Source organism: Gymnodraco acuticeps, unplaced genomic scaffold (genome assembly GCF_902827175.1).
Source record: "Gymnodraco acuticeps unplaced genomic scaffold, fGymAcu1.1, whole genome shotgun sequence".
In the NCBI taxonomy this organism is placed as follows: domain Eukaryota; kingdom Metazoa; phylum Chordata; class Actinopteri; order Perciformes; family Bathydraconidae; genus Gymnodraco; species Gymnodraco acuticeps.
In genome coordinates, this window is record NW_022990622.1 from 309,024 (window position 1) to 320,959 (window position 11,936).

Consider the following 11,936-nt stretch of genomic DNA (forward strand, 5'->3'; position numbering starts at 1 on the left):
CTGGCTCCAATATTAACAACTGTAAATGAAGAATCTTTATCCCTGGGGGAAATGCCAGAAACATTAAATGAATCTCTGATTTCTATAATTATTAAAAAGGATAAAGACCCCACTGAACCAGGAAGCTATAGGCCTATTAGTTTGATTAATGTGGATTGCAAAATTCTGACGAAGGTTCTTGCTATGAGGCTGGAAAGCATTCTGCCACACTTAATACACTCAGACCAGGTAGGATTCATTAAGGGAAGATCATCCACAAACAACATCAAACGATTGTTACCAGGGCCAGCCCTGACCAATTTTCTGCCCTAGGCAAGATTTTAGCTGGTGCGCCCCCCCCCCCCCCCCCCCCCCACAAAAATGCAGACACTCACTATGACTCGCACATGCACGGTTGTGGCATGACCACCAAAACAGAAAGATATGGACACAAGATGTGTGCATATGTATTTAGTTTCCTATCCATTTGAACATGATTTATCATTTAAGTGGGGGGGGGGGAACCTAACCTCCTCTATGGGGGTCCGGGGGGCATCCTCCCCTGGAATTTTTATTTAATATTGAAGTTAAAAGCATCAATCTGGTGCACTTTGAGAGCAAAATTAGGAGATATATGGATACATCTCTCAACACCCTATGAAACAGAATTGTAAGCAGATTTTCTTTTTCTTTATGGATATTTTACAAATCACTCCCCTTTCAAACTGTATTCTTGTTTATTAATAACAACTTTTTTGTACCGTCATATAGTATTTTATAACTTTTTTTCATTTATTCTCTTTTTTTATAACTATTTACCTCACTGAGCTGAGGTTGTCAGAGCCTCCAACCCAGTCTCACAAAAAACGTGCAATAACTACGTTGGTCCACAACTTGGGACGTAGTATTTCTACAAAAACGCCTCTGAAATTGTAAGATCCCTACGTTTTTTTTCACCATTCATTCCAATGGCTGGCGTCTATGTCACGTGATCTTCAAATGTCTTCCTGCAGAAAAAAAAACCATGGCCGAACTTCGTTTTATTCTCGGTGGAAAATGCCTATTTTAAGGTTAGTTTGGCCATTAAAATGTGTTATAAATATATATAAATATTAAAAAGCAAAGGTCCTAAGATGGAGCCTTGAGGAACCCCGCATGACATATTTATCAGGGTTGATTTGTTCTGTCCTTCAAGTAGGAGCTAAACCAGTTTAGAGCTGTTGCTGAAACTCCCATGAATACAGCTGGTAAAAGAAAAAGTGTTTGAATGCATACATTAACAGACTGCCCCGTCTAAAACACGAGTGGATCTGACTTTAATTACATTTGTCTCGAGTGTTTCGTCAACTTAATGTGTTGCTTAAAATAATACTTCTGCATACAGTATGTGACACTGTGAGTGTTGCACGGCCAGATACGGCTCAGCTGACTGAGATAAGAAAATATATGATACATTATGATGTGATATGCCGCGGACTGTACTTAATGTTACTCTGATCCGGTTACTTATGTTGTGGCAGATATTTAAGTAAGCTTTCTTAACGCTAATGTTATAATAGTCAGATTGCTCTGAAGATGGGAGGTGATATTCTATTAATGTTCACGTTCACACAGTCGGTGATTTTTGCCGGCCGTCTTTCCTGCATTTCCTTTCTCCTGTAATATGACTTGATCGCTTTAAACTCCGCACACTGAGCTCTGATTGGTCAGCAGGCAGTGCTTTCACTGAGTTGAGCTCTTAGCCTGCAACCTAACCTGGGGGGTATACTACGAAGCAGGATTTTCGTTTAGCAAGATAACTTCTGCGCACCTAACTAGATAGGACAAGACTGGCTTGAGCGAACGAGTTGATAGCCAGCGTTGTAGGACAGTTTAGCGAGATCGGCTTCATTTTGGATTAAGTCCCCCTGGTCCCGACCAGGGGGGTATACTACGAATCTAGTTCAACCTATCCTGGATATGTTTTGAGTTATCCGGTTGACTTAATCCAAAACGAAGCCGCTCTCGCTAAACTGTCCTACAACGCTGGCTATCAACTCGTTCGCTCAAGCCAGCCGTGTCCTATCAAGTTAGGTGCGTGTTCACATGTCATTCACAGGTCGAATGCTCCAGATACCACCCCTTTTATAAAAGGGGTGGTATCTGGAGCAGCAGCCCCGGGAGTTTCTCCAGGATAACCAGGACGGTGGCTCCAGGGAGGCAGCGCGTGGCCGCGTTGAAAAATCGGCCGCGTTTCTGATTATGGAATCCCTGATTATTAATGTGGTTGGGGTAAACAGGGGACGAGGGGGTGCCGGTGATTGAAGATTTGGTGACCGAGCAGAAACAGCTGGGCTCGGAGAGGATTTTCTTGCCGGCTCAGGACCCGACAAACTTCCTGAGTGTCTCAGCACGGTCTCTTTGAGGAGTCTACGACGTGAAGAGGTGGTCGCCGGACGGGATGAGGGACACCGAGTTGACTCTACAGTGGCCTGAGAAGCAGCACAAATGCTGTCGGCGCAGAAGTTGCAGAAGCGGCAGGGTGCAGATCTGGACGGGTCGGTGCCGCGGGAGCATCAGCTGGATGGGCCAGATCATCTGGACGGGTCGGTGTCGCGGGAGCATCAGCTAGACGGGCCAGATCGTCTGGACGGGCCAGCGCCACGGGAGCACCAGCTGGACGGGCCGGATCATCTGGACGGGTCAGTGCCGCGGGGGCATCAACTGGATGTACCGGATTGTCGGACAGGGCCGCGAAGCGGTTCCGAAGGCCCAGGCGAGGCGGTGAAGTTAACCCATTCAAAAAGCTCTTGCGCATCACTTCAGACCACGACTGCTGGTGGCCAGGTGGAGCAGTCGGAAGGCCGCGGACAGGTGGAAGGATTCCACAGAACTGTGTCATGGATAGTTGCACTGAACGAGGCAAGCTGTTTAGACTGCACCGATGCTACCTCCATGAGACCGGACACGAGAGACTCTTTTTCTTTCAGTTTGTCAGAAAGCCGTCGGATATCCTCCTTAAGGTCTGTTATCTGTTTATTTGCTCTTTGAAGTAGCACATCATCCTCAGGGTGTTTTGATGGCATTCTTGAGTGTGAAAGGTTTAGGGCAATTACTGTCCCAGTCAAGATGTTGTATAAGCAGGGATGGCTAAATGTTTGTAAGCAGGAGAGCTAGATGCTAAGAGATGCCAGATGCTAACAGGTAGTGGGAGCCTGTAAAAATTGCGACTGCCTCTGAGCTTAGCGGAAATTCAACTAATAAAGAGACCGCCAGTGGGCCGACACAAACAGGGTAAGGTTTACAGTGGTCATAATAGTAATACTGTTCCCTGTCGCCATTTATCATGGCATTGTCATTGTAGTAGTTGTTCAAGTTATGCAACTGCAGCCATAATAACAATAAAACATTTCATTACACAGTATATCATTTACACCTCATAGAATGTCATGAATACGGTGTTGACTTTATTATTTTTGTTATTTTTCCCTTTGTAGTTAAAAGGAAGCGGGATTCGTCACCTGGCCTTGTCTTGTTTATGGAGAAGAGTGACGTCAGGGATGAAGAGCTACTGGAGCACAGCCGGGCGATGCTTCAGGAGGTGCAGGAGACCAATGCTGAGTTCCTAAGGGTTTTCAACATAACAGAGCAGAGCAGAATCGAGAAGACCAGAACCGAGCAGAACAGCCACATGCTTGGCTTGTTAGACAGGATGGTGAAGGTGACGGAGACCAACAACAAACACTGACCTTATTTTTGTATCTAAATTGTTCATGCCTTTTTGTATACATTCTTTTTTAAATACACTTAATAATAGTACAGTATGTTCCCCACACTTTTTTGTGAATACTTTGTTGTATACATCCATCTTCTCCCGCTTATCCGTGGTCGGGTCGCGGGGGTAGCAGTTCCAGCAGAGAGCCCCAAACTTTATTTTCCCTGGCCACATCAACCAGCTCTGACTGGGGATCCCAAGGCACTCCCAGGCCAGCGAAGAGATATAATCCCTCCACCTGGTCCTAGGTCTACCCCTTGGTCTCTTCCCAGCTGGACGTGCCTGGAACACCTCCCTAGGGAGGCGCCCAGGTGGCATCCTAACTAGGTGCCCGAACCACCTCAACTGGCTCCTTTCGACGCGAAGGAGGAGCGGTTCAACTCCGAGTCCCGCCCGGATGACCGAACCTCTCACCTTATCCCTAAGGGAGACACCAGCCACCCTGCGGAGAAAACCCATCTCGGCCGCTTGTATCCCCGATCTCGTTCTTTCGGTCATGACCCATCCTTCATGACCATAGGTGAGGGTAGGAACGAAAATGGCCCGGTAGACAGAGAGCTTTGCCTTCTGGCTCAGCTCCCTTTTCGTCACAACGGTGCGGTAAAGCGACTGCAGTACCGCTCCCGCTGCTCCGATTCTCCGGCCCATCTCACGCTCCATTGTTCCCTCACTCGAGAACAAGACCCCGAGATACTTCAACTCCTTCACTTGGGGTAAGGACTCATTCCCTACTTGGAGTGGACAGTCCATCGGTTTCCTGCTGAGAACCATGGCCTCAGATTTGGAGGTGCTGATCCTCATCCCAGCCGCTTCACACTCGGTTGCGAACCGATCCAGTGAGTGCTGAAGGTCGCAGACCGAAGAAGCCATTAGAACCACATCATCTGCAAAAAGCAGTGGTGCAATTCTTAGTCCACCGAACTGCAGACCCCCTCCCCCACGACTACGCCTCGAAATCCGATCCATGTATATTACAAACAGGATTGGTGACAAAGCGCAGCCCTGGCGGAGGCCAACCCTCACCGGAAATGGGTCCGACTTACTGCCGAGGACCCGGACACAGCTCTCGCTTTGGGAGTACAGAGATTGGATGGCCCTGAGTAGAGACCCCCTCACCCCATACTCCCGCAGCACCTCCCACAGTAACTCCCTGGGAACTCGGTCATACGCCTTCTCCAAGTTCACAAAACACATGTAGACCGGATAAGCGTACTCCAAGGCCCCTTCCAGAATCCTTGCGAGAGTAAAAAGATGATCCATCGTTCCACGACCAGGACGGAATCCGCATTGTTCCTTCTCAATCTGAGGTTCGACAATCGGCCTGACCCTCCTTTCGAGTACCTTAGAGTAAACTTTCCCGGGGAGGCTGAGTAGTGTGATGCCTCTGTAATTGGCACACACCCTCTGATCCCTCTTTTTGAAAAGGGGAACCACCACCCCGGTCTGCCACTCCTTCTGTACTGTTTCCGACTTCCACGCAACGTTGATGAGACGTGTCAACCATGACAGTCCCTCAACACCCAGAGCCTTCAGCATTTCCGGGCGGATCTCATCCACCCCCGGGGCTTTGCCACTGTGGAGTTGTTTGACGACCTCAGTGACCTCCCCCCGGGAGATTGGTGTTGATCCCCCGTCATACTCCAGCTCTGCCTCTAACATAGAGGGCGGAGTTGTCGGGTTCAGGAGTTCCTCAAAGTGTTCCTTCCAACGCCCTAACACTCCATCAGTTGAGGTCAACAACGTCCCATCCTTACTGTACACAGCTTGGATGGTTCCCTGCTTCCCCCTCCTGAGGTGTCGGACAGTTTTCCAGAACAACTTTGGTGCCGCCCGAAAGTCCTTTTCCATGTCTTCTCCGAACTTCTCCCACACCCGCTGCTTTGCCTCGGCCACGGCTGAGGCTAATGCCCTTCGGGCCCGTCGGTCCCTTGCAACTGCCTCGGGAGTCTCCCGGGAAAACAAATCCCTGAATCAATCAATCAATCAATCAATCAATGTTTATTTATATAGCCCAATATCACAAATGTTACATTTGTCTCAGTGGTCTTCACAGTGTGTACAGAATATCAGTATGACAATACGACACCCTCTGTCCTTAGACCCTCACATCGTACAAGGAAAAACTTCTGGAGAAAACCCACAGTTTAAAGGGAAAAATGGGAGAAACCTCAGGGAGAGCAACAGAGGAGGGATCCCTCTCCCAGGACGGACAGACGTGCAATAGATGCCGTGTGTAAATTGAAAAGATAATACATTTGCAACATAGGTAGTCCAAATGTTTGGAAATGCATGTGTGTATAATAGGAAGATGAATCCACGAGGATATCCATCCAGGACCTATGATCCAGGACCACAGCCACGACTCAAGATCCAGGGCTCGCGATCCAGGACACAGGACCGCAGGATCATCCATGTCTCCGGATCCCGGCGTATATAGACACCAAAAAGAAAGACATTTGGGGAAGCTGGGTTAATCGGAACATGAGAGTACACAGGTATAGACAGAGAGAAGGAAGAAGTAAGATGTCCCCCGACAAACTAAGCCTATATCAGCAAAACTAGGGGCTGAATCTAATCAGCCCTAACTATAAGCTTTATCAAAAAGGAAGGTCTTAAGCGCACTCTTAAAAATTGATAGGGTGTCTGCCGCCCGAACACAAACTGGAAGCTGATTCCACAAATGTGGAGCTTGATAAGAAAAGGCTCTGGCTCCCATTGTACTTTTAGAGACTCTAGGAACAACCAACAACCCTGCATTCTTGGAACGCAATGCCCTAATATGACAGTAGGGTATAATGAGTTCTTTAAGGTAAGATGGCGCCTGCCCATTAAGGGCTTTGTAGGCGAGAAGAAGAATTTTAAATTCTATCCTGTGTTCTATAGGGAGCCAGTGTAAGGCAGCCAGAACAGGAGTAATGTGGTCCCTTTTCCTAACTCTGGTTAGTACACGAGCTGCAGCATTTTGAATCAGCTGAAGCGACTTGACTGACTTCTTGGTACACCCTGATAATAAGGAGTTACAATAATCCAGCCTTGAAGTAACAAATGCATGGACTAGTTTCTCTGCATCGTTTTGAGGCAAGATATGCCTGATTTTTGCAATGTTACGTAGATGGAAGTAGGCGGTCCTTGAAATTGATTTTATGTGGGCGTTAAAGGATAAATCCTGATCAAATATAACACCAAGATTCCTTACAGTCTCACTGGAGGCCAAATTAATGCTATCCATAGTTAGTATATCTTTAGATAATTTGTTTCATAGATTCTTCAGGCCAAGTACAATAACTTCAGTTTTGGTCGTGTTTAACATCAAAACATTTAAGGTCATCCACGTTTTTAAGTCCTTAAGGCAGTCTTGAATTTTATTTAGATGATTAATTTCATCAGGCTTGATTGATAAATATAGTTGAGTATCATCCGCATAACAATGAAAGTTTACAGAATGATTCCTTATAATATTGCCTAACGGAAGCATATATAATGTGAACAAAATAGGTCCGAGCACTGAGCCCTGTGGCACTCCATGGCTAACTTTGGTTTGTGTGGAAGATTCATCGTTAACACGTACAAACTGAGAGCGTTCAGATAGATAGGACCTAAACCAGCCTAAAGCAGTTCCCTGTATGCCAACTAAGTTCTCTAGTCTTTGCAATAGGATATCATGGTCGATAGTATCAAATGCAGCACTGAGATCGAGCAAAACAAGAATAGAGACAAGTCCCTTGTCTGAGGCTATTAGAAGGTCATTTGTGACTTTAACCAGAGCTGTCTCTGTGCTATGATGTGTTCTAAAGCCAGACTGAAAATCTTCAAATAAATCATTGTTTTTTAAGTAATCACACAGCTGTTTTGCGACCGCTTTCTCAATAATTTTTGAGAGGAACGGAAGATTAGAAATAGGTCTATAGTTGGCTAAAACCTCTGGATCGAGGTTGTGCTTTTTAAGAAGAGGTTTTATCACTGCTACTTTGAATGATTGTGGAACATAGCCTGATAATAAAGACATATTCATAATATTTAATAAAGAAGTGCTAATTAATGGAAAAACTTCCTTCAACAGCTTAGTTGGAATTGGGTCTAACATGCACGTTGATGGTTTAGAAGAGAGAATCATTGAATTTAATTGTTCAAGGTTAATGGCTGAAAAGCATTCTAATTTACTATCTAGTGTAATATTAGAACTTACGTTTCCGGGAGCTGTTGATAACACTATACTGGTCAAAGGCAAGAGGTCATTAATTTTGTTTATAAGTATAACAATTTTATCGTTAAAAAAGCACATACAATCATTACTACTGAGTGCTATGGGAATAGAAGGCTCAATCGAGCTGTGGCTCTCTGTCAGCCTGGCTACAGTGCTGAAAAGAAATCTTGCATTATTCTTATTCTCATCTATTAATGAAGAGTAGTAGGCTGCTCTCGCTTTACGCAGTGCTTTCTTATATTTATTGCGAGTAATATGCAAAATTAAACGAGATTCTTCAAGTTTAGTGGAACGCCATATCCTTTCAAGTTGTCTCGACTTTTGCTTTATTTTGCGGGTTTCGGCATTATGCCATGGAGCTAATCTATGTTGTTTTATTTTCTTCTTTTTCAAAGGAGCAATAGAGTCTAATTTTATTCGCAGCGCATCTGTAGCACTATCAACAACATGATCAATTTGGGGTGGTGTACATTTTGTATAAGTTTCCTTCCTTACATGCAGACATGCTATCGAGTTAAGTATTGGTGGAATCTCTTCCTTAAATTTGGCTATAGCACTAACAGATAGGTTTCTGCTGCAAGAGCTTTTGACTAATGCTTTGTAGTCTCGTAATAGTACTTCAAAACGTACTAAGAAATGGTCGGATAAAGCAGGATTATGCGGTTCGACTAATAGTTGCTCAATTTCAATACCATAAATCAGAACAAGGTCGAGAGTGTGATTATAGCAGTGGGTTGGTTTATTTACACTCTGACAGAAACCAACAGAATCTAATATAGAGTTAAATGCAACAGTAAGGCTATTTTTATCATCGTCAACATGAATATTAAAGTCACCTACGATAATTACTTTATCTGTTTTAAGTACCAAAGTTGATAAAAACTCAGAGGATTCTGATAAGAATTCTGAATACGGACCTGGTGCACGGTACACTGTAACAAATAAGATTGGCTGCAAAGTTTTCCAGGTCGGATGCGTAAGACTAAAAACGAGGCTTTCAAAGGAGGTATAATTTAAATTTGGTTTAGTATTGATAAGTAAACTTGAGTCAAAGATTGCTGCAACTCCACCTCCTCGGCCCGTGCCTCGGGCAATATGAGTATTGATACGGCTGGGTGGAGTGGCCTCATTTATGCTGACATATTCTTCATGTATCAACCAAGTTTCAGTGAGACAGCATATATCAATATTATAATCTGATATTAAATCATTTACCAATATTGCTTTAGATGCTAGAGATCTTATGTTTAAGAGATCACATTTAATATTCCTGTTTTGTTGCACTGTAGTAGTTGTTACTTCAATCAGGAGAGACGTGATGTATGGAATATTTATTATCGGTCACATTATATAAATGAAACATAATGATGACAATTCATAACAAGTGAATTAAATGGTGTTTTGGCGATTAGGCCCAGGTTTTGTAGGATATCAATCGGGAAGGGAAGAACCGTTTCCGATGAGTCTAGACACTGGTGGTGGTGACAAGTGGTTAGGTCCGGTTGGAAGGGAGAAGGTTAAGCTTAAGGTTAAGCTTGGTCCTGAGTTGAAAGCAGGAGGCGAAGGGGTGGAGGAGGGTTGCGCGTTGACACCTGGAAGACAGCTGATAGGAAAGGGGAGAGGGATTAACAGGTGCGATGATTAGGCTTGTAAATGGAGGGGAGTGATAGGTTAGCTGAGGAGTGGCGCTCCCTCTCATTTAGATGCAGGGAGCGAGTATTGCCATGACGTGCAATACGGAGTGATAGGTCTTCCTGTCTGAACTTGCGCTAAGCTTCATTTCAATCAGGAGAGACGTGATGTATGGAATACATATTTATTATCGGTTACATTATATAAATGAAACATAATGATGACAATTCATAACAAGTGAATGAAATGGTGTTTTGGCGATTAGGCCCAGGTTTTGTAGGATATCAATCGGGAAGGGAAGAACCGTTTCCGATGAACCCCCAAAAGAATGAAGTATGAAGTACTGAACGTGAAGGATCTTACCTTGTGGGATGCAGTGGAAATCTATGGATGGAAATGAGAGTTAATACATGTGAGAATGTAAACATCTGATGCCTCCCGGGCATCCTTCCTGGACATACAGGGCTTCCCGGACGTACGGGGCATCCCGGATGGGGCATCCTGGACGTACGGGGCATCCCGGACGTACGGGGCGTCCCGGACGTACGGGGCGTCCAGGACGTACGGGGCGTCCAGGACGTACGGGGCGTCCCGGACGTACGGGGCGTCCCGGACGTACGGGAAATCCCGGACATACAGGGCGTCCCGGACATACAGGGCGTCTCGGACGTACGGGGCATCCCGGACGTACGGGACATCCCGGATGGGGCATCCTGGACGTACGGGGCATCCCGGATGGGGCATCCCGGACGTACGGGGCGTCCCGGACGTACGGGGCGTCCCGGACGTACGGGAAATCCCGGACATACAGGGCGTCCCGGACATACAGGGCGTCTCGGACGTACGGGGCATCCCGGACGCACCGAGTGACCCGACGTGCGGGGCGCCCGGAACGTGCAGGGCTTCCCGAACGTGCGGGGCAACCTGACTTTAGCAGGGACACATTATACGGACCGGAGGTTAACGACCCGGACATACGGGGCTTCCCGGACGTACGGGGCATCCTGGACGTACAGGGCGTCCCGGACATACGGGACTTCCCGGACATACGGGGCGTCCTGGACATACAGGGCATCCTGGACATACAGGGCATCCCGGACGCACCGGGCGACCCGACGTGCGTGGCGCCCGGAACGGGCAGGGCTTCCCGAACGTGCGGGGCAACCTGCCTTAGCAGGGACACATTTAACAGACCCGAAGGTTTTACAACCTGGACATACAGGGTTAGATATGCAGGAATAAACATGAGCCGCGGGGCGACATACGTGCTGACATGCTAGGAACCACCACCAGTTATATGCATACGTACCAATTTCAGGTTGGAGAGACCTTTGGATAGCCAGCACGGCATTGAGGTCAGGGTGAATGTAGGATGAGAAAGCGGAGGCGGACCACCGTCCGAGTTGTTGCAGGGATGAGGATGAGACACCTTGATTAGCAGCGGAAGTAGCTGCGCCTATTCTAAAGGAATGCCCCGTGTATAGAAGGGGTGAACCCGGATTTAATGAGGACTTGTTTTTAATAGATATTGAACTGTCGTTGAGTTAAAGGAAAATTCCCTGAGATAAGAAATAATGTTGAGAGAGGATTAGAGGTAGGTCTAAGCTGTAGGAATTTGATCATGGATTTATAAGGGCAGAACTGGGAGTCGATGCGGGCGGCGATGACGGAGCAGCGTCGCCGCATTTGGAGTGTTTAAGATATAAGCTAAAGTGGCTAGCGTGAAAGGATATGTCAGAAAAGCTGACGTCTCGATTGGAATCGAATGTAAGAGAAGCTGTGGTAAATTCACCTGGTCTGAGAAAGGCATAAAAGCTAGGAGAAATAGAGCGTCGAGTAGCGCATCGATATAAGGGGAGAATAACCCACTTCTTTCGTTTCGTTTGGAGAGCATGAGGCGTAAAGTGGAGAGTGTAATAGGGCGTCTCCGGTCTAAGATGGGGGGAGAAGTTCTAATGAGACCTTTGAGGATGAGTTTGACTGACTTGTTTGCGAACGCTGGGAAAGCCGGGATCGGAACAGCGAACGTTAAACTGCACTCCTGCTAAGAGGCCCCGGATGCTTTTTAGATTGACTTCTTCTTTCGAGGTGTTAGATCCAGCGAGTGTGATAATAAATATGTAGCAATAGTGGAAATCTGAGTGTGCCGCTATGCGGATGATCTCATGCAGATGTCCCCCCCAAAACAGAGGATGTGCGGTGCACGTCCTTAAGTCGGGGAAAACGCGGTCGTCGTGAGGCCGACGGATGCCACGTCCAGGAAACGGGAGATGATGGCGTGCCGAAGAATATCCGCATGTAAAGTACGGTTGCCCGATGAGGAAGAGCAACTGTCGTTGAAGACGTTTATGTGGATGAACGCAGTTT

At 46.5% G+C, this 11,936-nt stretch overlaps 1 long non-coding RNA gene across 1 annotated transcript; it reads right to left on the minus strand.

The window, feature by feature from the left end:
- Positions 1-9,422: 9,422 nt before the first annotated feature.
- Positions 9,423-11,102, minus strand: LOC117554641. The gene is made up of 3 exons (XR_004570298.1): positions 10,879-11,102; positions 9,933-9,953; positions 9,423-9,540 (listed from the first exon to the last, which is right to left on the minus strand). It is a non-coding gene; the product is annotated as an uncharacterized LOC117554641 (long non-coding RNA).
- Positions 11,103-11,936: the final 834 nt, after the last annotated feature.